Source organism: Thermobia domestica, chromosome 5, assembly GCF_964235325.1.
Source record: "Thermobia domestica chromosome 5, izTheDome1.hap1.1, whole genome shotgun sequence".
Lineage (NCBI taxonomy): Eukaryota > Metazoa > Arthropoda > Insecta > Zygentoma > Lepismatidae > Thermobia > Thermobia domestica.
Window position 1 is genome coordinate 310,784,954 of NC_137458.1, and position 26,494 is coordinate 310,811,447.

Here is a 26,494-nt window from a genome sequence, read left to right on the forward strand (position 1 = left end):
AATGGAATAAACGATGACAGGGATTGAAAATGAAACGACAATTGAAGGGTTTCGTGCAAGAAAGAGGCAGCTCCACTTTGTGCCGCTATTGAGTTGCACGCCGTATCACATACAAAAGAAAAAGGCGCATGCAATGGTGTGTCTTCTGGTCAGTTATATTTGATACCACATAACCTAACCCAAGCCTGAATATTGTTTGGTTTCGGTGAAAACTGAATTTTTAAAACGTTTGTTTTAAATTTGCTACATACTAGAAAAAGTGGAGCTGCCTCCTTCTTGCACCAAACCTTTCAATTACTGTATCGATACGATAATTTCATGCTAATATGCAATACTAAAGCAAATACAATCCATATGGGTAAAGTATCAAAGCTTTAACACAATAACTGTATAACTTACAAAATAATTACAAAAGACCTGGTTGACCGAAGCATGTAATAAACCAGCGATTTCATAGTGAACTTCTTCTTCTTCTTTTTTTATCTGCAAGATTGCCAAACATAAATTCTAGTTTCACGAAGAACTAAATATGCAACGTGTTACAGTACATGCACTAACCTTCTCTAAAATTTCAAACAAAAATACAATGTTGACAGGCTTGATTTATCTCAAAACTTTCGCGACTTATAAATAAAAAAATGAAATAATAATTTTATAATGATCGAGTTCCTATTGCTATTCATTCAATTTAAATTGGCACAACTAAAAATCAAATCTTTAGTTCTTTAATAGTAAGCAATACTTCTTTTAAAAGACCAAAATTAGACATACACGAATGAAAAATCGGTCATCATTATTTAAAAAAAAAAAAAAGTGTGTTGCCGACCAAATCATTTGATCAATATAGTGCCAATCAAATGTTTAGTCACTAGCAGCAAATAGTTTTGTTACACTTTGTAACAACCAAGTAAGGAGGTGAGGTGATTTTGAGTTTTAACATACCGTTCAGCAGTGAGGCTATATGAGACGTGGACCTACTGATAAATGTGAAATCCAAACCTCATCAGCTCCCGCCGGAAAATCGAGCCCTGATCTCCCACGCCGAGAACCAAGTAAAAAAAAAAAAAGTTATCCGTACGAAATATGTAGTATTTGAATTAGAAATACTACAATATTTGGTTGTGTTCAAGGTTTGAGTCTTACAACTAAATCATTTTGTTGGAAGTATTAAATTCGAACTATGTGAAACCACCTAACTACTCATCAATGCATTTATTAATATTCACCAAAGAAACTTCAATAAGGGCGAAAACTCAGGCAAAGTTTATATTATTTGAACACCAGGACCGTATCCTTTCAATTAAGGCACAATTATTCAATAACTAACAGCGTTAATTCGAATTAGTTATAATTTTTTGACATGAGCAAAGTTTCTTGCTGTATATTTAATATTCATACAATGTAATGAACAACCCGTTATATTTTATACAATCCTTTGCAAACTTAGTGCTGTGAGCGTATGAATTTTGCGTCAACATTTACACGAGCTGAAGACCTGCCATCTTTCCTGTTTGTGTACTAGGAACAAAGTTCTTTATCGCATTATTTTATCTAAAACGGCAACATATTCCTTATTTTGCACGTTTTATTAGTATGACTGCTTGTTTCTTCTATACTTGCATGAAAACAGGAATTATTTGGATGAGCAGTGGCATATTAAGAATTTTGTTTCGGGGGAGAACGGGGTACGGGGAAGCACGGAGGCAATTGCCCACGTGAGTTTGAGAATTAAATATATTTTAATCGATTGTCTACTAATATACTAGGAAGAAACGTGAAACTTGTCGGTGTCGTGAAGGAAATGACACCCCCCTCCCCAGAAAAACCTGAAATGACACTCCTGCAAACACACGTTGAATATTTATAATCTTATTTGAAATTAGCTGATTTCATTTTAGAAAAAAAAATGTGAATATTCAGTTTTATCTGTGTACGTTTTTACGTGAAAGAAAATGTTGGGACAAGTTGAAGCTGAAATACACTGATTGCAGTTTTAGTGGCAAAAATTGCAAACTGCTCAATCTTATGTGGTATGATCCAAAACTTTAGCAGTGAATCTAACCTTTTATTCTATTTATAAAAGAAAAAGAAAGCATCCTCTTGCCCTACCTAATTTTCCAGGCTACTTATTCCCCCCTCTTGATTTTCTTTAATTCAAATATTTAACTTTCTTTATAACTAAACGACATAAATATTCCTTTGCTATAATAACTAAAGTTCCGTTATGTTGATATCCATGCAAGTTGGTGTGCAACACCACTTTCGCTTATCAACTCTTAGTTTTAGTGTTACTGACGACGGCGGACTTGAATCACAACTAGCAATGGTCGAAAATATCATAGCAGAAACGAAAGAAAATAACAACTAAGAGTAAAATGGACGAAAAAAAGAAAAAAAAAAAAAAGAATGCAGTTCTTACATGAAACAGAATTTGGCCAATATAATATTATTTCTGAATAGAGAACATATGGAAAGTCAGTGAAATGCTTAGAAATGGTAAGAAGGATTATTGCTGTAGGTGGAATTAACAAATTAACAAATTTATTTCGGTGAGCCCAATATCCCCCTACATACACTACTTGTAGATGACTGTTGGTTTTTTGTTAAGGTGTTAATAACAATGAAATCCTATTTGTATGGATAGATTAAGAGAGGAAGGAAATAGTATCGGCCATCTGTAATTTTAAATGTATCATCCCAGAATTTGTCCAGTATGGCTGAGAAAAATCTCAGGGAAAATTGTCAAGATTGCTAGCTCCAGGGTTTGAACCTGAACTTTCCGAATGTGAAACCAACAAACTAAAGGGGTTAAGTGTAGATGAAGGTTATTGATTGTTAACCCCTTTCTAGGTGATTTTTTTTTCTTTTAGCGAAAAAAAATCAGTATTGGGAATCCTCATATGGAAACTTCAAAAATGAATTAAAACTTGAATTTTAGACGTTTCACTTAATTCCGACGAGAAATAAGTACGTATCATATATGACACACTTACAACTCACAAAGAACATGTCAGATGACACCAAAATCTCTTATTCATACACGTCAATATCTCACACAGCAGACAAAACAGTCATTTGATGCCTTTGATAAATCACAAAAAAAAAGCTAAAAACAAAAAAAGAGTATGTGCCATATATGGCACGGCATGCGGTAAGGAGTTAATGTTGAACCAACATCCATTTCTGAGGCAACCTATTCACGGCATGTTTTCCTACCATGAATACCCATAAGTCAGTTAGATATACGTCACCTTTGTCTTAAATATTGCGGTCTGGAAAACCAAATAAATTCAAATTTGATTGGCATAACAAAATTGATAATCAAATAATATAAGTATTTAATGACTCTCAATGTTGGGTATAAATGGCCAAATACGTATTTGGTTAAACCAGGATGTCTCAACCTGGGTGTCGCGACCCCTAGGGGGGTCGTTAGAGTGTTTCATTGGGGTCGCGAAGATAAGAGGAAGAGATAAATATAATTAGAATCTCATACAGGAAAATATTTTAAGATATTATTTTGAATTTTGTTCTGATAAGCATATTTTCATTTTTAAACGTACTGTTAGAAAGAAATAAAAGTTGTAATAAACACTTTTCACAGGTGCTGAGTTGTTTAAAAATCAATGTAAATGAAAGCGGTACGATATGAAACTAATGAGAACTGCATATTGAAATACCAGAAAAATACAAATGCAACAAAACCTGCATATAGAAATTGAAAGCATTCAAAGCATATAGAAATTGAGTGAGCAATTAAACTTGAAAGTTATTGAGATACCTGAGTGATTTCACTAGTGCAGCAACGTCCGGTTCAATCTTCGTGACGCACATTGTCAATGTTGATTGAGTTGATTTTGAGTTTAATGTCCCTTTCAGCAGCGAGGCTATATGCGACGGGACCTACTAATTAACGTGATATCCAAACCGCATGAGCTCCCGCCCGCGCCTGATCAAGTCATTTAAAATAACTTTTTTTAACAACTGTCCAAGTTTATTTAAACCAAAATTAGAAATCACTATTTTTTTTTTTAGCATATGATCCAAAACTAAGGAAGTTATGAAGTTTTAAAATTTTCAAACGGCTTCCATTTTGAAACAGTATGACGGATCGGATTTGATATTTATAATATGAATGAATGAATTACCCAATTTGGTGTTAATCCATTCGCTTTTAGGGAAGTTACTTTTCCACTATATAGAAGAAATAAATTCTGCTATTATAGAAATAGATGGATATAATGAAATCTCTGCAATAGGTAGGGTCTATATTAAAAATCCCACATAAGTTAATTACAAACCGGAAATTATAAGGAGTCGTTGGCAAGAGGATGTAATAAAATGGGGGTCGTTCTAGGAGTTAGGTTGAGAACCACTGGGTTAAACTAAACAAAGAAAGTAACCATATAACCTGACCAAGAAAATACATACTCGTGGGACGTTAAACTGAAATTTTTCATTGACACTGTCTTAATATAATTCGTTATTGTTTCCTGTTATATTTGTACTTCACATTAGTACTGAAGAAATGCCTACAAAGTGAGAAAATAACTCGAGGTCCCAAACTCTGCGGTTGATTTTGAGTTGTGGAGGGGTTGAAAGTCGGTTTCACCACCACTGCCGATGTGATTTCCCTCTAGAGCCGCCACTGGTCCGAAATCTGTACGAAGTACCGTCTTGTGTAGTTTGAGTAAGACAATTCTTTTAATAATGTTCCCACGACCATTTCACAAACTTTTGGCGCCTACTATGCAAGTTGAATATAACATACATCTTGATAGGGGTGCTTATGTTGTAACATTTTACACACATACACACACACACAAACACAAATCACATCCACATTGAGATAGATATCCTCACAGACAGATGGATAGAGACAGAGATGTAAATAGAGAGAGAAAGGAATAAATGCTATAGAGTATTCGCATATTCAGCATTTCTTAATAAAAAAAGAAATAAAAAAAATCTGATTCTGCGATCCCCTACAGACAAATTTCATGGTTTCGCAGAATTAGTATATATATATATATATATATATATATATATATATATATATATATATATATATATATATATATATATATATATATACGTATATGAAAAAAGATATGACAAAGTCAGCAAGTTCACCTTTCTCCACCAGAGTGCAGCACCAGTTCCAACTGCTGGTTTAAGCAAGAACATGCAATTGCGGGAATTGAAAAAGATTGGGAGACAGGAGGGGAACAGAGAGAGAGAGAGAGAGACAGGATTGAGATTGCACAAAAATTGAGGCAGAAGGGACGCGATGAAGAGAAAAAGAGAGAGAAAGAAAGAAAGGGAAAAAAGCTGGCTAGTGAGAGTTGAGAGAAAGAGAACATTCTCTTAATATGATACCGAGAGATAGGTAGGTAGGAGCACAAGTGAGGAATTGGTTAGTGTTGGTACTCGCCAACTGCTTTACAGAGCAATTTGGAAACATTCTCTCTTTTTTTTTTTCATACAGTAGGCTTGTAATTATAAACCGTCATCCCACACACAGAGTACCAAGCCACCATATAGTACTACAATAATAATTTCTGTTCGCGGAAGCGCCAGTACACTGATCACATACAAAAGGTTTGCTTCTGAATACAGTTCATTTACCACACTTCCCTGAGCTCTAAAACGATAATTTCTTTGGAATTACCCCTCTATTTAGGATGTCTCCTTGAATATAACATTCCACCCGCGATAGAGACCAAACGACCCAAATAGGACGTAATTTTCCCTGTATTCTGTTTTAAAAAAGTGTAAAAAAAAAAAAAAAATTGTTCCCTTTACTTCGCCAGTTTTTCCTGGTTTTATTGTCGAGGTAGTTCTTTTTTTTTTTTCCCTAGAGGTTGTTGCTAAGCGCGATTCTTAATTGTATGATCAATACAGGAGATGATGGCTTCGTTACTGTGCTTCTGTTCTGAACTCTATGCATGAATGAACATACATTTTTTGAGGGAGATAATTTCTTTATTAAGCAAGCTTGGAATCAGTGCCACTCTAATTGCAATCAGGAATTTGTATTCTAACGCTTAAATTAACACGCGCAGTACATAAAGTGATTTAAAACGTTGAAACGTACAGGAAAGGAATTTACTGGTTGTTGATAGCTAAATAGAAGCGAGTGTGACTAAACGTCTACCATTCCACTTAACACGTATCCTGGGGCCGCGGTGGCTCAGTGGTAGAGCGTTCACCTCTGGTGGTTGGGGTCCCGGGTTCGATTCCCGCCCCCATCAAGTGAACTTTGTGGTGAACAAACACCGTGTGCGTGGGTTTTCTTGGGGTTCTCCCACTTTCTTCATTCCACCATTTGATTCATTACTCATCATCACCGTCTCCTTTAGCCTAACCGGCATAACCGTGGGACGTAAAACTCAAAGATTTCATTTTTTTAACACATATCCGTGATCTGACAAAGTTGTAGCTGTTTGTTTCACTATTTTTTTTCGTAAAGTTTATCCGGTTTTAATGAAACTTGGTATGTCGTTTCCTCGAGTTCTACAAAATGTGCGTATTGTTTCGGGTTAAAATTCATTAAGAGTAAGATCGTGTTCCAGGGCTAAAAGTAGATCTGGAAAGGTGAGGGGACGCATGACGTCATGTTGCCCCCCGTGCCTATCTTTGCCCATATTAAATTTGTTTTAGGAAGTGTTTGCCACTATAGATATGTTTGGGAAGTGAGGAATAGGTCCTGGCGTTCCTCCTTACTTTTATACGATCATTTGCCATGTTCATGTATATCCGATCATTGCCAGTTTCAGTGTCGTCCGACACTCGGATAAGTGCAGTAGTAAATTCAAGAAAGAAAAAAAAACACGAGTAACATGTATTAACATACTTCGACCAGCGGCGTTATGTAAGGGAGCAGAGGAGTTAATTGTTTTCCCACCTCAATTTCAGATGTATAGGTCTATGTAATCACGCGAAAACTGTCAATTACCCCTCCCCCTCTTGACCCCTCCCCCAAGTGAGTCCTGAAATGACACTACTGCTTTGAAAGACATTATATCAGGGGCATTTTCAATGACAGTGAGATGGGAAGGAGACTTACATTCAAAATGGGAGAGTATTCAAAAGGTCAGAACGAAATAACCATTTTCATACAAATTCCATGTCATACCGGTCGAAAATTGCAGAGAGATGTTCACAAGCTCTGAGACAAGTCCGTGAATCTTCCAACCCAAAGATATGAAATATGCCGAGCCCGTGTTTAATTAGTTTGACGGATAACATAACTAACTAACTCTATGGCCTATGGAACCCGGAGGTTCAGTGCCGCGTTCACAAAAGATCTCCACTGACTTCTATCCTTAGCCAACTGGATCCAATTCCTACTTTGTATTCCTACTTCTGCGAGATCCATCTTAATATTGTCCTCCCATGAGGGATAACATAACAAGATAAAGTTCTATCATCAGGGATATAGTCATAGTTGTAGATAAGGACTTATTTTTTAACAAGAATAGCAATGACTGTGAATATTTTTTGTTGAATTGGAGATTAGCGTCCCGTTCAGCTGCAAGGCTACATGAGACGTGAACCTACAACTTAGCTTGGGAACCGCACCACATATGAGCTCTGCCGTTGACGTCGGGTCTTCCACGCCGAACACGAGTACGCTAAAAATATACCCATACGAGAGTTCGACTGTGATATATAGGTCTAACAATGATAATAGTGGAGATTAGGAACTAAAAAAAAATGGCTCGTAAATCTGCGCACAAATTACTTTTTTTAACTTAAAGAAAGCAGTCATGAAATTAATAATAATTGATGAGTACTTCAAATTATATGCCCGTAGCCAAATTCCTCTATAAAAAATTGTTGTGGAAGTACCTCAGGGTTCTGAAACATTCATTTTTGGATAGCGTACATATTAGTTCCTAAGTGAAGTCTTGATCCGACTACTATAGATATGGACCTTTTAAATTCATTTTTTCATATTTTCGGCAGCCTATAACTCCGAAAGGAAGCATTTGTGCACCCAGGTTGATCTATACTTTTTGTGTCAGGAATCACCTCCCAAACGTTGTCGGTGTTGTTTTGAAACACCGTATATATATATAAACGATGTTTAAAATATTTATGAAGTTGAAAAACAATGCTTCGAAGGATCATGGGACCAGAGTTTTCTTTAACATTGGGAGGCGGGCAGATTTGAAGCTTATTCTGGGGCACATCAAATTCATCTCATTTTTCTTTGTGGACATCAGACACAAATCATCACATTTCTCCCTATAAACATATTTCAAATCGGATTATTGGGAGGGACAGTCCCCCTAATTCCAAGATTGGAGGGGACATGTCCCCCTCATCCCCCCGGCATTTGCGCCAGTGGCTTCATGTAAGAGAGACTTCAGCAGTCTCAACAGAGTTAAGATTGCCTACAGGAATTCATTGAAGACTGACACACTGGATGATTTGCTGACAATTTCCATCAATGACCCTTCAGTTAAGGACTTTGATCGGAAAACTACAATCGACAACTTCAGTGCAGAGAGAAAGCGTTACACGAACGCGAAGTCTTAAAAGGCAAGATATTTGTTAACATGTATATGAATTGCGAAATTCAAAATTGATTATCCTGAATCTAATTATCTGGTTTTGAAATTTTATGCCTTGATATAATCTCTTTCTTTGTCAAACCAAAGGCCCTGGGGAGGGGGGGGGGGCTTCTCATAATTTGTACGTGAGAGATATTGGCGACCATAATTTTTGGATTGGCGATTGCATCTGACTTTGAAATTTTGCGCCCTGTACATATATATAAATAAATTCTAGCTCGTAAACTAAACTTAAAAACTATTTTCTTTTAGAAGATATTCTGAAGTACTGCTGGAATTTGGTACCTCGTTTGCTATGTTTAACTTCACATATCCTGAAAGAGACTTAGAAAGAGAAAAAAATGTTAAACCACTTCTTAAAACAAGACAGAAAACAAAAACAGAATATGATCAATAACACAGATCATGGCATCAAAATGAGAAATCAACTGACTAATAATCATCGCCTTTTGTTTCAGAAAGTAATTATTTACATGAAAAGATGCCGCTTGAAAGGACATGCTTACTCATCAAAGAATAATAGACGAAATCAAGTCCATTATTATTGAAAGATAACGAACAAACTCCCATAATTACTAATTAATCTGCTGTAGGCTGGGAGCACGTTTTAATTTAACGATGCAGATAAATTCCAGAGATATAGATGTAGACAGTAGAAATTAATTGTAAATTTTCTAGTCAAAAGGTGTCGTGTTCGATTTGCATTGTAGGATATTCTATTTTATATTATGTTCTTTTTTCTCTTTACCCTGTCTGTTATATATTCTCACTTTCCGATAATTGTATTTATCTTTTATATATCTTTATCCTTTCTCATGGATTTTACCAGTCTATTTATTAATTTATAAGTAATGTCTTTCCAACAAAGAGTAAATATGGAAATCATTCAAAAATGTATATCAGAAATAACTAGCGATAATACCAAGGTTAAGGGGGGCGCGGTGGCTCAGTGGTAGAGCGTTCACATCCGGTGTTTCGGGTCCCTGGTTCGATCCCAGCTCGCGCCGTGTGGACTTTGTGGTGGACAAACACCGTGCTTGTGGGTTTTCTCGGGGTTCCCCCGTTTCCTTTCACTTTCTTCATTTCACTCATCTCTCATCACCGTCTCCTTTAGCCTAACCGACATAACCCTAGGACGTAAAACTGAAAGACTTCATTTCATTTTCAAAGATACCAAGGTTAAAAAGTGATCACGCAATCTAATTGCGTTTTTTATACTAATTTGAGACTATCGAATTGGAATGGAATTTTGAGAATACTGACGTAAACTTGCTATCTTTGAAGCACCTCTTATGACAATAGTAAATGTGTCCACGCTTCGATGCATACTAATTGCACTTTTTGTATTACTTTGATGAAGTTGAATGCAAAGAAACCAAACTATTCTTATATAAAAAATTCGGGGCCGTCCCTAGGCAATTTGCCGCCACGTGAAATTGCATCATTTGGCATCCCCCTTTCTCCAGGAAAAAACAAATCTTAAAAGTCACGAGTTTAACTAACGTACCTCATCATGAACAACGAAGGGAAGGAAAAGTGCACTCGCACGCAGAAAGGGTAAAACACTACAAACACAACCGCAGGTTCCCCTTTATATAATAATCTATTATGGTAGTGAAAGATAAAGCAAACACACTTGCAGAGGAAAGAAGGTAATCCTTTTTTATGGAATTCAATATTGAAATTTAATCTCAATATATCAGTTTGTAATTCCAGTGCAACTAGCTCTTTTATCTTTATTTCTTGATTTTCCTTCTACATCTGTAAATTAAAAAGAAGAAACTTGCTTTCATTTCAATGATAAGAAACTTGTTTATGACAAAGGCAAGACTAGTTTTTGTATCAAAGTTGTGGTAACTAACTAAATGAAAAAGGTGTTCGCTACTGTTCGAAAATAGAGTTCTTGTATTTGACAACAATCAGGCAATGCATGCTGGAATTTGTTTGACCATTTGCTTTAGCACTGTCCAAGTGACCTTAAACTAATGCGACCTAAACATGATTTATGAATGTATTATTAAAATAGAAGGTCAGCTTAGTAAATTTAACTACCATCATTATGAAGTTTATTTCCAACAAGACATCTCTGAAAGTAGTTCAATTGGATTCAGGAACTTCGAATTACTATACAGTAATAACCACAATTAGAAATATATATATATCCAAGCGTGGGTGTTTTTTTTTTTTTTTTAAAGTAGCGTCATAGTTTTCAGTACCAAAGACAAACAGTAAACTGTGAACGAAAACTGAAGAATAAAATATTTAAGCTTTCGTGTTTCAATTTTTATGGAGTACCAAAATTAAGAAGAATAGGGCCTACTACTTATGTAGACTTCGAATCACGATCTATGACTAAATATGGTGCACCTGGTGGGTATATAGATCATCATGTAAAATCAATCTTCACAATTGAAGTCGTTCCCACCAAAGAGCTCTGCCTCTAAGAAAGCTTTTTTGCAGGACTACGTCGTATGTTACAACTATTTTTTTTTTTAAATGTAAATAGGTAACATGAAAAAGTTAATAGAAGAAAATAAAATAAATCTACATTCTGTAATTTACAGCAATTTCTACAACTATTCAGATCAGATTTGACTTTGACTTTTCAAATACGAAGGTTCTTAAAACCCTGTTCAATAGTTACGTTAGATCCAAACTTGAGTACATTTCAATCATATGGCATCCCAACAATCAGAAAAACAAAGCACGTTTTGAAGCGATTCAATCTCGTTTTGTGAGGTACTTAACTTGTAAGAAAACCGGACTATATCCAAAATTCGAAAAATATACCGAACTCCTTCGTAAGCACGATATCTCATCACCCAACTCTTGATTTTCTTAATGAAATTATTGCAAAATAATATAGACTCTGAGTATTTACTATCCCAGATAGAATTACATGTTCCAAGTAAAAGCACGCGTCCTAGAAATAATACTTTTCATTTACCTACAGCTAGAACAAATACGCTATACATGTCATCTATTAGGAGAATGTGTTATATTTTTAACTCCTATATGTCATCCTGAACTTGACATATTTACTATAAACGATCGTTCTCTAAGAACTATTGTGCAATCTTATTGAAGACTCATTAATTAAAATGGCCATATCTATAAATGTGTATTTGTAATCATGTAAGTGAATTCAAGCATGCTCTAATTATATACAAACTGACTAGGTCACTATCATTAGGTAATATAATTGTTGCGATCTATATGTAACCATAAATAAATAAATAAATACATACATACATAAATAAATAAAATATTCCTAAATTTAGGAGGACCCATCAAAGCGAAGTTAAAATACCGTTAATTTAACAGTAGTGATGTGATATCTTCAAATAGATCAAAGGTAATCGAAATGTGGAACAAGAGTGGGCTAGACAATATTATTTTTCATGAGGGACCGATATTTCGTGTCACTTACTAGATTTCCGTTTGCAGCCATTTAGAAAAAAACAAAATAAATACCGATTTCCTAAATAGCTGGAAATCGAAAGCAGATAAGTGAGTCGTGATAATGATATCTCATGTAAAATAATATTGTCTAGCGAGCTCTTGTTCCACTTTTTCATTATATTTTATCTGTTTGAAGATATTACACAATGACTGTAAAATTAGCGGTATTTTAACTTCGCCATGGTGGGACCTCTTAATGATAGTTTTACTGTGAAGTTCTTTTCTTATTTACTGAAACATTGAATGATTACCCCATCTTAAACTGACCGAGATGACCATACATTTTGAATTGAATACTCGTACTCCAGTATTACTAATTCCACGAGAGCTTCTTCTCGTGGCTAAGCGGCTAATGTACGCTCCTTTGGAGTGGGAGACCCGGGTTCGATATCCGGCGGGAACTCATTTGTTCGGATAACACGTTAAGAGACGTAGGTCCACGTCTCATATAGCCTTGCTGCTGAAAGAGACACTAAACTCATAAATCAAATCAAATCAAACTAATTCCACTATTTGTAGCTGTCAGTTTGTTGAAGGTCTCCATTCTTCAGGGAATCGAGGACACTAACCAGTAGTAGTAATAGAAATGTATTACCTACGAGAGTATTTCAAAAAGTTTCCGAACTGACTGCTCGTATAGCTCGTAATAATCCGTTCATAGTATATAGTGCCCTCTGTGGAAGAAATAATGAACTAGTTTCAACAGTCTAGCTGCGTCAATTCGTTGGAAGCAGTGATTTGAATCAGTTGCTGTGTGTTGAGTTTGTATACTGCATGACAATGCCCCAAGTCACATGAATGTTACGGTGCTAAATCTGGGCTATATGATGGGTTGTTATTCTTCATGCATCCATAGTCTTTCACTATAGCATTGGTTATAGCGGCCGTGTGGACTGAAGCATTATCTTGTAGCGTGAGAGCTCGATCCACTACAACTGATTCAAATGATCTCCTCCAGCCAAGTGGTCGTAAGTTTCATTAAGAAAATTTCCCTCGACTGCCACAAAATTTTCCCTTTTGTTATCAAATTTTCCCTAGTTTGTTAAGTGTCAAATTCTTATGACAAGTTATGTGATAGGGGGCGCGGTGGCTCAGTGGTAGAACGTTCACCTCCGTAGCTTGGGGTCCCTGGTTCGATTCCAGCTCATGCCGTGTGGACTTTGTGGTGGGCAAACACCATGCTCATGGATTTTCTCGGGGTTCTCCCGTTTCCTCCCACTTTCTTTATTCCACCATTTCATTCATTTCTCATCATCCTTTAGCCTAACAGGCAGAACCGTGGGACGTAAAAGTTAAAGATTTCATTTCAAATTTATGTGATAAAATTAATTACCTATATTAAACGAAGTGCCCAATACATTTGTTTTATTCATTTGCTTTCTACTACTATTTTTATATTTTTCCTTCATTTTTTTTTTGAACAAAATATACACACAAATACACATATCCAACATTGGGTGCAAATTACACTACTTTGAAGACACGCATACACAAACTATAGTTATTGTATTATTTTCTCTGAAGAATAAAGAATAATTGAAGCATTTATATTGGCCAATCAGTCAGCGCAAGAATTTTCCTGAATAATCGCGTTTTAACGAAAAATTCCCTTTTTGCTAAATTTACTTACGATTTTCCCCCCTCAAATTACAAACATTGCTCCAACGTACTAGTGCTGCAGTTGAAACTAATACACTGTTTCTTCCACAGATGGCACCATATGCCAAGGACGGATTATTAAGCAGTAACGCGATATTTCGCTGTGAAACTTTTGTACGAAGCTGTACCGTAGCGAAAAACGTGGTCGCGTACTTAAGGGAAGAAGGCAGATTGACAGTATTTGAAAATACAATCCTACGGCGAATATTCGGATCCAAGATAGACGGGAATGGGGGATGGCGGAAACTTCCTAATGAGGAACTACTGAATAATTTATTTATTTATTTATTTCATAAGGACAACACAACAGGTTTAAGGCCCAGTTATAGTGTCGTATATATAATTGTTTAACATACACTATTATACATACACAAATATATGTCGTTTAATTATACAGAAGTTATTTCCTGACAATTCCTTTGAACTTGTTTTCTGACATACTAAATACATCTACTACATGAACTCTAATCATTTCGCTATATGAAGCACACATTTTCCACAGAGGAGACTTATGTAATATGTTAGTTCTTGCTTTTCTACAATAGAATGTCCCAGTGTTTGCTGTTCTAGTCTTACCTGTTGGGACACGTAATAATACTTCTGGAACTAATTCTGGATAATCAATTTTACCGTTTATTAATTTATGTAAGATAAAACAAAATCAAAAGCCCATGTCTTTTTTTTCTAATGTTCGAAAACTAAAATTCGTTACTAAGTCTTCATAGGGAACATACTTTGAGTAGAACGGGTTTTCTTCTATGGAAGCATTTTTAAGAATTTAAACTGTATATTCTCTATTGCATCAGAGCATTTAGTGACATTTGATGTCCAAACAGTACAACAGTATTCTAAGTTTGACCTCACATACCGAAAAATATAACCTTATAAATGTTGATTCTTTGCAGAAATCCTGTCCAATCCTATAAATTAAACCTAGGTTTCTATATGCACTACTCGTTATCGCGTCAATGTGTTGAGTAAAGGTTAATTTGCTATCAAATATAACTCCTAGGTCTTTGATAGTATTTGGGGTAGACTAACAGTATCTATACGGTTTACCAAACATTGTTATGATCATTAAGTCTAGAAGGTTTAGGTGGACAGGTCATGTAGCCAGAATGGAAGAAAGTAGGAACGCTTTCAAAGTCTTTACTAGAAGACCAATCGGAAAACGACCATTAGGAAGACCTAGACGCAGAAAGAAGGACAATATTAAGATGGATCTCACAGAAATAGGAATACAAAGTAGAAACTTGATTCAGTTGGCTAAGGACAGAAGTCAATGGAGAGCTTTTATGACTGTGGGTTCGAACCTTCTGTTCCTATAGGCCATAGAGTTAGTTACTTAATTTTTGTATGTTGCTTGAATGTCGAAAGGCAACGAAGTGTCTCAATTATCTTAATGACCTTCCGATCGTCTCCGAATAGTTACGAAGATAAAACTTTGAAAGAAATGAAAATGAAATTAAACCTTCCAGTTCTACTCCCACTGTTACACCCTATAGTCTACAGAAGATTGATGTATAATCAGTGGTGTATTTAGGGGGGACTTCCGGGCTTAATTCCCCCCCCCCGAAATCTTACTTACTGTAGTAAATATATGAAATATCTTGCAGAATTTTCATATTTTCAGGCAAAGCCCCCCCCTTAAAGTTAGCAAAGCCCCCCCGAAACAAAATCGTAAATACGCCACTGTGTATAATCAAAGTGTTTGATTAATATTGAAGAATTGGAGGAATGAGAATTCAGGAGAAAACGAGAGAACATCTAGAGAACTCACAGATACGATATTGTCCATCACAAACTTACCTGTTTCGTACTCGAACTAGGAACTCCTCGCAACAAGAGCTGATTGCTTTACCATTCAGCCATTGTAGCCGCACACGGTGAAAGGAAATGAATCTCTTATCAATACGGGCTTTGAACTCAAACCCACTTGATTGAAAAGTGGGGGAAAAAAAGACGAGCGATCAGTGAAACGTCTTCCGGACAGTACAAATGAAATTCCGATTTGATGAGCCAAACTCAAAACATGGAACAGAATTAAAAAAAAAAAAAAAAAACAATACTAAGAACGTCTTTAATATGATTGGCGACGCATCAGTTAAAATAAAAGTAAAATAAAATAAGAAAAAGATAAGTCTCGATGAACGGAATGTAATAAAAATCAGTCTCTACAGCTGTAAAAAGCAAGGAAATGATAGAACACGGGGTAGAGTAGTTTAAAGGGACTCAAGAAAAGATGGATACAGAGAAAGAGGGGAAAAAAGGATTAAATGCTGAAATAGAAGAGAGAGAGAGAGAGAGAGAAGGCTTATCCATTGAACAGCATTTTCCACTAAGCCTCCTTATCGTCTTTGGCTGAGAGAACGCGCAAAGCAGAGTCCGAAATTACAGCAGCGTCTTCTGAAAGGGAAAAAAAAAAAAAAAAAAAAACTTGTGTCGAACGAAACGAAAAGAAGAAACGGATAACAAACAAAGAAACAGAAGAAATTGTGATCGGAATTTCAATTAAAAGACGTAGGAAATCTTGCTTTCTTTTCATTTTCTTCCCTTTTCTCTTGTGTCTTCCTTTTTGTTGTTTTTCGACTACTGCTCATGTTTTTTATTCTTTTCTTTCGCTTTCCTTATTTCTTTACAGTTTCATGTCTTTTTATCCGTATACACAAGCTTCGGAACTCTCACATAAGTGCACATAAATTTCCCCATTATCTTCCGTTTCCTATACGTTTGACAAGTACAGACAAGTCCAAAGAGGATCTAAAAACCTTTGTTTCGAACACACTTTTTTTTCTCTTAATTTCCTTTCTCCACAGACGTAACACAAATGCATTACGCAAAGGATTTGAAGCATCGATATGATGCAACGAATGTATACAATAGTGTACGTAAAATAGGGTAATTTTAATCTTTACTTCTTACCATGCATTGATGTGGATATATTTTGAAACAACAGTAGATATTCAAACTACTTGGAACCATATTTTGAAACCGGAAATTAAAGGCCCATCACTTCCGGTTTCAATAGAGAGATAGGAACAAAAATAAAGGCTCAATCCATATATTTATTACTGAGAGGAAAAATCTTTTAAAATGTACAACATATTTAATGTAATACTTGATATCACTAAAAGACCTATATTGTGCTTATTATACATATAACTGTTTTAAATGACAATGGACAGTTACTCAAATTAGTCATGTGTTGTGAAGTAACTTGGTATAAAGTTTGGTTGATATATAAAGGTAACCAAGAAAGTTCTGTCTCTTTTTCACCCACCACCTTCGAACATCAATATGTTACCTAAGACGTATCTGGAAGATCAAAAAGAATCCCCATCAGCATCGACGACCTTCTGCCAACGTTCTGGAAGGCCATGGATTCCATCGCGGTAGAATTTGCTGGGCCGCGAAGCGAAGAAGGTATCAAGCGCATTTTTGTACATCTACTAGGAATTTGAACTGCCGTCCTCTGAGGTGATTGTCCAAGGATTGGAACAGGGATAATCGGACGATGCAATGTCCGGGGAGTATGGCGAATGCAATAGTGTTTTTCACCCAAGGCCTAAAATGGCGTTCCGGGTCACCCTAGCCACGTGGGACTCAGCGTTGTCCTTTAACAGGGGGACCCCTTTGCGATTCAGAAGTGTCCTCCAGAGGTTTTAGCTTTTCTTGAACACGGCTCAACTGTTGACAGTATACAGTTGCATTGATGCTCTGGCTAGCTGGTAGCAGTTCCCAATATACGATGCCACGAGCAGTCCACCAAACACACAGGAAGACCTTCTGGTATAGTGCTGGTTTCGGCTGTTTGGAACCGGTTCATGGGATGCTAACCAATGATGACGGCATCGTGGAGCTTCGTGCAGGACCCACTTTTCATCACGTGTCATCACCCTATCCAGAAATGGCTCCTTTCTCAGACAAGACAACAAAGAAATACAGGTGTCTGCTCGCGTTGCCTTCTGGCCCGAATTAATTCATGTGATACCCATCGATCCAACTTGTAGTGTTTCCCAGGTTGATGGAGGTGCTCTCGAATGGTTTCTCCACTCACACTGAATTGCAGTCTCAGTTCCTCACATATCTGATCACTGTTGGCCTCAATTGCTGTCTGAAGATCTTCATTTTATACATGTGTTGGTCTTCTGGCACGCGGTGCGTGTTCGAGTGTTTCGTCACAGTCCTTAAACTTGTTAAATCACCGCTGCAGATTACGCGCAGTCTCGGCACCCTTGCCAAACTTCTGGCATAGCTTCCGCCTCGCTGAATCAATGTTTGACCCCAGTTTGAACTTGTACAGCATACACGTCCATATGATGCTCTGTGGAGGTCCCATGTTCAATCTGTCTTTACGCAAACTAACAGTCTAACTGAACTGCGACAACCAGGTAGTATGTTGGATATACCCTAACCTTCGCCTTATGTCCATTCTCATTCAACTCACGGTATGAAAGCCAATGAAACACAGACCTCCACAAAAAGCGACAGAACTTTCTTGGTTGCTTTTATACTAGCAAAGTTCCGAAATCAATTAGTTAAATTGTTAGTTGTACTTGGAATTAGCTGGTTAATGAGGTTAATATTGGGTTGATAAAATTGAACATTGATAAGTAGAACTCGCTTAGTCATGATATAAGTTAGATTCCTTGTTTCAATGGACAAAATTAAACAAAATCTTTTAATGTCATTTGTTCTCCAAAAACAAATGAAAACAAACATGTAAACATCACTTAAAATGGCCTTCCTTGCCTTTCACACACTTCTTCCAATGTTCAGGCCACTCGTCAATGGCAGCATGGACCAGAACTTGGGAAATAGAAGTCTTTTTATTCACTAAATCGTCCTTGAGCTAATCGATATTGCGGTGAGATTTACTGTAATACTTCTCTAACATGTTCCATAGGCAATAGTCGTCTACCAGGTTGATGTTCGGGCTTCCAGAGGCTTGCTGGAATACTGAAGTGTTCCCCAGAAAACATGCGTCATTCAAAGACTGCCACCTTCTTCAAAACATCGCTCTGGTAATTTGCTACCTTGAGTTTGGTTTCCCCGTTCGCAAAAATATATTTTTATGATATCATTCTAATCGATTGATTTTAAACTGGTTCTGGATTTGAGTCTCTTCAGGACTACTTATAATCGTGGCTAAATATCAACTTAAAAAAAAAAAAAACTGTGGTAGTCAGCGCCACCACATCGTCTCAGGCTTCTGAAATGTCTCTGGATGTTTTCCCAGTTTTCTCGCCAGGTGGCAGCACAGGATCCGGCCAAGGGGGCTGTATACATCAGAGTGAGGAGAGCCTTCTTCTTCACGTGGGACCCGAGAAGAGAACATCAATAGTGACAGCAGCGGAAGGGTCGGAACCCGTACCGAAGGGGCACCGGAGACCAGGCTCTGGAAGATGAAGTGCATGGAGTGAAACCAAGTGCGACGAGAATTATAGACTCAGTTATTTTTTTTGTGAAGTGCAATGGACAGCTGGATGTCATGATAAGTATCCTATCTGCCTTAGTATACCTGCACAGTCTGTATCCGATACTCATAAGTATTTTTATAAAATATATAGGAAATCTTTAAACCTCGATTCTTATTTAAAAATAATATTGCATACCACCTCACCACTCCACGCGCCATCTGCGCAACTAAGGAATATGCACCCTCACATTTGCTCTAGCGTAAATGCGACGGTGACAAAACTCGTGTTTCCTAATACCGAGGATTTAGCAAGTATCATAAGATGAACACGAAATACCTCCAATCATACGAAGAAAAAATATATTACCTGGGTAACGAAGATTTATTGGCAGTTCCAATTACACAGAATTAAAACATGACACACAGAAATTTTCATAAAACGCATAAATTACCAACATCAAAATAACAATAAAACAAAATTTAACGATTTTTTATGAAATGCCCATTTTTTATTGTCATTCACTCATAATAATTTACAATTTTACTTTTCACGTTTTACCACACTGTTTTCCAAAAGCGAAAGAGAGTAGCAGCTCCAACGGAATTATCTCCAGGCGAAGATCCCAAAATTATCAATTGACGCCGTTGTAGATCAGGATTATCCTAGAATACATAATCTTCTTTGAGATGCTATTTACTTCCGAATTCACAGCTATCTATTACCGTTTTTACTCTGAGGTTAGTGTAAAGGGACAAGTTTTGCCGATAGATGGCACTACAGTTTTTGTATCTCTCCCGTGTAGTTTTTACGTTTCACGAAAATTTACAATTTCTCTTACAAATTTGCACCTAGAGACTTAACATTTTTCGAGAAAGAACTTCATAACCTATTAAAGGGAACAATCCATGCCGATTTTTTTTATTTAGAATTTTCTTCACTGTTGAAACAGTTCCATTGTTAAAGGTTTGGATATCCATTTCAACAATCAAGCCATTTCAACAATGAAGAAAATTCTAAAAATCGGCACGGATTATTGCCTTCGATAGATTATAAAGTTCCTTTCCTAAAAGTTTGAAGTCTGTGGGTTGAAATTTGTAAGAGAAATTCTGATTTTTTTTGTGAATAGTAAAAAATACATGGGACACATACGAAAATTGTATTACCATCTATCGGCAAAACTTGTCCCTTTAAACCAACCTTATGGTGCGTTTGGCAGTAATGAAAGTTGAAACCGGAAATGGTTAATTTCTACCACTTCCGGTCAATCAACGAACTTGACTCATAACTTTAGACCAGTACATCCTGGTCAAAAATGATGGTGATCCTCGAAAAGTAGTTTTTTTTAGATTTTTGGTCTCGAAGACAGAATGGCTTGTTTACTTGTTTTTTTTTAAAGTTTAGCGTCCCTTTCAGCAGCGAGGCTATACGAGACGCGGTCCTACAACTTAACGTTGGATAGGGGGACACGATGATTCAGTGGTAGAGCGTTTATTTCCCTTACGAGAGGTCGCTGGTTCGATCCCTATCCAAGTAAGTTTGTGGTGGACATCACCGTGTCTGTAGGTTTTCTCGGGGTACACCCGTGTCCTCCCATATTCCCATTCCACCAATTCTCCCAACATCATTTGTCTCCCTTAGCCTAAAGGACATAATCGTGGAACGTTAAACTAGAAGATTTAATTTTATTTCATTATCGTGGGATCGAAACCACATGAGCTCCCGTCAGGAATCGAACCCATGTCTCCCACGCAAGAACAGAAAGGACACACACACAAAGAGACATAGTAACTCGTATATGAAGGGATTTTAGTTGGTAAACTAAATTTTTTTTTAAGTCTCTTATCTGTATAGAGATTTAATATTCGAACTGGAAGTGGTTGAACTTTGCGAAACTGAATTCATGTCGGACAATGATTTCTCGTATTCTCTTTCCATTTTTACTATATATGAGGATAGACCAAAAGTGGTTAAATATTGAAACCTGAAATAAGAACAGAGATTGAACCGATTCTCTGGAATCCTGAATTCATATAAAAATATTATTTCTCCCTATCTCTTATTGTTCTTCTTCTGATATACTGTATATTGGCTGACGGATGGATATGAACGTTTTATAACACTCCCAAAGCATACGCCTTGCACCGTCCTGTATGACTGGAAAGCTTGAGAAAACTCTTTGATTAACTCGATCTCAGTATGTCTGTGTATGTATGTATGTATGTATGTATGTATGCGGGGGGAAGTGTAATGAGAGATATTCAATTTCACTCCAATCAAGAACCTATACAACTGTTGATCCCTCAATGAGCTGATGTACGTTAAACGGACGTGCTTCCAGAGCGGAAGTGTTATTTCCGTCAAGTGACAAACGACTTCATTTCCGATCATCATGAACGTAATTCACGGAATAGCTAGTATTTCCGCGAAACAATACATTAGCTGAAGAAAAAAGTACTATTCAGTTATACAAGATCCTATCCAATCACGGCTGTTCTTTTTCATGTACATGCGAGGGAGTGATGGAGAATTTTTTTTGATGTAACATAGAATGAAAATTCGTAGAGGTGTGAAACTTTATTATTATTATTATTATTATTATTATTATTATTATTATTATTATTATTATTATTATTTCTCACCGTAGTATCTTCTGAAGTGAAAACAATTCTTAGTATTTCAATCCAGAAGTAGTTCTAAACCGTCAAAAAATATAGTAAAGAAATAAATCCCGACTAACACGCATCAGAACTTTCTTATCGCTTCTAAAATCATGCGTGGTCCTTTGAACTTTTCAAAGTTGGAATAAGTGTAAGGAAGTGTCTACTACGGTACTTTACACTCCATACAATAATTCTTGAACAAAAGATATTTTTTAAATTATTTTTTTTTGAATAAATATTATAAAGAGATTATTTCGACCTAGTTCCTTAATTGAGTCACTCCGTTACGGGTAACAGTGACTACCCATGTCCCGTTTAAAATATACGTTTACTAGGTTCTATGCAACCTGCACAATAGCAAAGAAATGTTGGTTGCCTATAGGAAAAGGATAACTAGGTTTTATTACTGCAATTATCTCGCTCCGTTAATATGTTCACGAGTAACATTGATTCTAACAGTGACTACCCATGTCCCGTTTAAAATATACATTTACTAGGTTCTATGCAACCTGCACAATAGCAAAGAAATGTTGGTTGCCTATAATGAAAGGATAATTAGGTTTTATTGCTGCAATTATCTCGCTCCGTTAACATGTTCACGAGTAACATTGATTCTAACGGTGGCTACCAATGTCCCGTTTAAAATACAGCGTGTTTGAAAAAGAACTTCCTAGTTTAAATGTGTCCTAGAATCTGTACAAAGTTACATAAACAACTCTAGTTTGTGGTGTTTGATTCATCAAGTCTCTAAGTTTGGCTCCCCTGCAGTTAGCGGATCTGTTTAACCTTCAGACGGCATCAGCGCTGTTTTTTTCCTGTTTCCTCGTTCAGTCCTGGTAGGCGTGCAGTGCAGAGCAACTCAGCAACAATGTGTACTCTGCAACAGAAAGCGCAGAGTGCTATTTGGCTTGCGAAAACTGAGTCAGTTATAACAGTGCAACGTAATTTTAGACGTCAGTATGGTGGTGAATCACCTACAGCAAAAACTATCCGTCTTTGGCTAAAGTCTTTCAAAGAAACCGGTAATGTTTTAAAAGCAAAATCAGCAGGTAGACCGAGAAGTTCTGAAGATGTTGAACAGATTCGTGTTTCTTGTGTTTGGAGCCCGAAGAAGTCATTGGCCAGACGTAGTCTATAATTAGGAGTGCCTAAAGGTACTGTCTATGATGTTGTGCGTAAAAGACTTAAGTTGCGCGCATACAAATTACAACTGTTACATGAAATTAAACCTACTGATAAAATCAAAAGGTATGAGTTCGCTGCTGACTTTTTACACAGAATTGATGATGATGTCAATTTTTTTTTTAAATTTTCTTTTCTGATGAGGCTACATTTCATGTCAGTGGAACAGGTAATCGTCATAACTGCAGAATTTGGGGGGCAGAGCATCCACATGAAGTTATTCAACATCAACGTGACTCTCCCAAACTTAATGTCTGGCGCGGTTTGATGGAAGATCATGTGATTAGTCCTTTTATTTTTGTAGAAAAAACAATAAACGAGACGTTTACTATGACATGCGGACAGAGTACGTCTTTCCACAAATGGACGATATTGAGGCGGAAAAGGACCTTGTGTTTTTCCAACAAGATGGCGCCCCACCTCATTACAGTAACCATGTGCATGCTTCTCTTGACACTCGCTTTCCAGGAAGGTGGATAGGCAGGGCTGGCCCAATACCTTGGCCACCACGAATCTCAGATTTAACCCCACTGGACTTTTTCTTTTGGTGTTAAAAATGTTGTGTACAGTGAAAAGATCAGAGACATCAATCCTTTACGGGAAAAAATCGTCGCGGCGGTTGGGACAGTTACACGTAAAATGTTGGTGAATACGTGGCGAGAAGTGGAATATCGTCTCGACGTGTGCAGGGCTACAAATGGATCCCACGCTGAAGTCTACCAACATTAAACAAAACTTGAAGAAATTCTCTTTCATGATATGTACTCATTGATGTAAGTTTTCGTTCATTTCCCAATTAAATTTATACTTAAAAGTAGGGAGTTCTTTTTCAAACACCCTGTATATAACAATTCTTAGGTTCTATGTAACCTGCACAACAGCAAACCAACGCTGGTTGCCTATAACAAAGGTTTATGTAGGTTTTATTGCTGCAATTATCTCGACCGAATTCGTTAATTGGAGTCATCCGTTAACATCTTAACGGGTAACGGTGAGTTTAGCGGTGGCTATCCATACTACATATCCTATAAATGAAAAATATGAATTTTACATGATTACTTTTACTGTCTTTACCAGAGTATAATCTATTTTAGATTTCTGTTTCTTCATACACATAACGTAATCTAACCCACTAATTAACTACCTGACGTACAGATATGTGTAATAAATATACGTGTATAAGATGGTTATTATTTGGATATGGTTATTTTTTAACATGAATACAATCAACATTGGTTAGCTTTCTTATTAAAGAAAATTTACTATCTTCTTGTGTGTAGTGGAGAAGATCCATAAAGTTTAACAGTGAATAAAACTAGAAGTAATGAGCAAATATAAGGAAGAATTTTCTTCGTCCCATATTGTGTAGATCTATCTTCTGATTGGCTGAGAGCCTTATTTATTATTCTGATTGGTTATTTAGTTCTGTATTCTTCCATAACTGTTTCTCTTTTGTTCTTATCAGACGAAGTGCTGTTGTAAACAAGAATAGACAAGTAGGATCTGTTGTAAGACTATCGCCAGCTTTCGAACAGTTTTATGATCTCCCGTAGAACATATAAAGTTGGTTGTATCAGACATTCAATGTTTATTTACCAGATGTCGCCAATCAATGACACAAAAGGGCTGCTAAGGAAAAAAAGATAGGAAGAGAAGAAAGTTTTGCACACGTAGACTTAACGCAAAAGAAACAAAAAAAAAAAAAACTTGAAGAGCCCCGACGGCAGACTGTTTCCTCATTCATTTCTTTTTTTCAATCGAAAGATGGCGCCCCCTTACTGCCAGACTATCTATGTAAGCGTCCCTGCAGCGAGTCCCGGGGGAAGTGGTTGTTAAAGAAGTTTCCGGGAACTTGATGGAGACAACTGCCATCTGACAACATGTTGCAACAACATTATCTCTATTTTTGGTCGCTTTCTTTCCCAACAAGGTTGCCAACCCAATAATTTTCTTACCATATATTTTTTCTTACACACTGCAATGTTGTAAAATATCGGTAGTACTTCTACAGGATCTATATTCTACTACAGATAAACCAGATACTAGTGTTGCATAGTCTCTAAAATGGGACTAAAAGTACACAGAGAAAAATCCATTCTCCGGACAGCGGTATATTGTACAAATATACGGTATCCTCTTGCTTACTATAGAAATCAGTACGGAGCATACGTTATCCGTATGCTACATACGCACTGCCCTTAGATGTTACATCATGCCGTTGCAGGATGTCTGACATCTAACAGTTTTCCGTATATCACATAATATACTTATGTTACCTTCTTCAGCTATATGTTATATACGTCCATTTGTATCTGAGATCCTGACCACCTACATTGTTTCATACAGAAAGTACATACAGATGGAACACTTATACAGAAAGTATTATAAAACATGCGTTTTCAGTTATACGTCTGCTGTACGTTAAGTCGAAAAACTACAGGAATTACGCATGTAACCTATCTTTTTAAGTACGCCACCTACATTTTTTTCAGTGTACATATTCAATTTTGAGACAAGACAAGACAATTCTTGTCTCGTTTTTGAGACGAGAATTGAAACAAGACGAGACATTTTCGTGAGCAATACTAGTTCAAACAAGTCTTACATCTCACTCTTTTAGTGTTGCATGCAGCAATGTAATAGTGGAATTTTTGGTAGGTATATACGCTCGACTGCTTTCAAAAATTATAGCATTTATCCATTGTCGTATATGCTCGATTTTCCCTAAATTTAAGGTGAGTATACACTAGCCTATCAAAATATTAGATGGGTGTATGCCGTATACTACCGTATAGCCTGGGCAGTATTAAATCCCTGATTACATGATTCATAGTGAAAAAAGTAATAATTGGGAAAAGCTTATAACAACATGATGAAGAATACTTATCAACGTTTAAAGATACGCAATTCATTTGATATAATATACTCCAATAATAAATATGGTTTAAATGTGTTATGTCGTATCCTTCGTGAGGCTCTCGTAACGCGGGAAAAATCTGATAGCTTCTCGGTGAAATTAACAAAAAGCAACAGGGTACACATTTTCTACATAAATTTATGAAACGAGACGAGAAAAGGGTTCGTCCAGAATTGAGACGAGACATATACAAAAATTTACGAGACAATACCTTATTTCTCATCTCGTGAACAACCTATCAGATCCACAGATACCAATGACCAGAGGTAAATGTAGTCGCTAGTGATATATGATAACAGTCTAAACTTCTTTACGGGCTATCGGAGGGTTTTTGATTTCTGTTTGTGTTATACATAGTAAGGTTTACTGTTTGAGGAAAATATAAACAGATTCAGAAAAATCGTAGAAAGTAGAAAATAATTTATTACTATTATCTATATATTTTTTTAGGTTGTGCCAAGTTAAACAAATTAATGTCTACTATAGAATTACTTGAATAGTGACTTTGTGAGGCATTATGATGAGTTTTCTTTTAAAAAAGTTTTTTTTTAATTTTCTGCTTATCAGTATGGTTTTGAGATTTATTACTTTTCTTTTAACTTTATTTTTATC

General features: G+C 36.4%; 1 long non-coding RNA gene across 2 annotated transcripts in view; it reads right to left on the reverse strand.

Moving 5' to 3' along the window:
* LOC145684958 (uncharacterized) overlaps nt 1-15,684 on the reverse strand; it is a 92,936-nt gene extending 77,252 nt beyond the window's left edge. For both annotated transcript variants that reach the window (XR_014131436.1, XR_014131435.1), the window contains exon 1: nt 15,513-15,684. This is a non-coding gene — a long non-coding RNA (uncharacterized LOC145684958). The remainder of the gene's footprint in view (nt 1-15,512) is intronic.
* Between the last annotated feature and the right edge of the window lie 10,810 nt (nt 15,685-26,494).